Below are 923 nucleotides of genomic sequence, written 5' to 3'. Positions count from 1 at the left end.
TACTGCACTGCGCGTGTTCCAGCTCTGTTTGGAGCACCGACCACTTCAATCCGTTGCTTACAGTGACAGTTGGATTAACCGTTTCTTTGTTTGGTGAAATTTCAAAGATTGAAAGCGGCGCACGTCAATCTGGTCAGCGACTCACTAACCGCTACACGCTGCTCCCGTGAGATGGAAGCCCAGTTACTGTTTCCAGCTTGAACGCAGGTACAAGCAGAACTCATTCATAGGAAGTCCAAGTCCCTGAGGCACCTGATTATTTGCACCGAACTCCTTTGCAAAGAGTTGCAGTTCGTGTGGGGTGATTTGGGCACATCTTTCCCCACACGACAACACTTCAAACATAACTCAACGTCTGTAAAGCGCTTTGGGGCGTCATGAGTTCCTGAAAGGTGTTGTAGAAATGCAAGTCCTTCTTTGCAAAAGTTCGATGCAATTTCAAAATTCTTGGCGAAACTGAGGGCTCGTCCAGGATTTGAACCCGGGACCTCTCGCAAAATTTAATTAACAACCCCAAAGCAAGAATCATATCCCTAGACCAAAGAGCCAACTGTTTAACGAATGTGTAGATAAGGTGTAACCATTATTGAAGCATTTTTGGTATGTTGCTGTTCTTGATCGGAGGAGCACATGGGACGGAATCAGTGACTTTGCTTTTTCGATCTGTCTTCTGAAGCACCGCACAGTCCCACTCCGACTGTCAATGAGCTGTTGGGACGTGAGTGTATCCAGGCTGCAAGTGGTCACCCCGAGCGCAGCAGAGGGGTTTCTGCATTAGTTCTGGTGGGGACAGTATATTTCCCCTTCTCTCTTCCTCTTGTCAATATCCCTGTGCTTTGGTTTCTCTATTTATTCCCCTGTCTCAGTTGCTAGTGTTTAAAAGGGAACAAAAGATGAAATGGTTGTCATTGTGGAACAATTTC

The sequence above is a fragment of the Pristiophorus japonicus genome, unplaced genomic scaffold (assembly GCF_044704955.1).
Source record: "Pristiophorus japonicus isolate sPriJap1 unplaced genomic scaffold, sPriJap1.hap1 HAP1_SCAFFOLD_33, whole genome shotgun sequence".
NCBI classification, from domain to species: domain Eukaryota; kingdom Metazoa; phylum Chordata; class Chondrichthyes; family Pristiophoridae; genus Pristiophorus; species Pristiophorus japonicus.
This window is presented reverse-complemented; position numbering follows the sequence as displayed.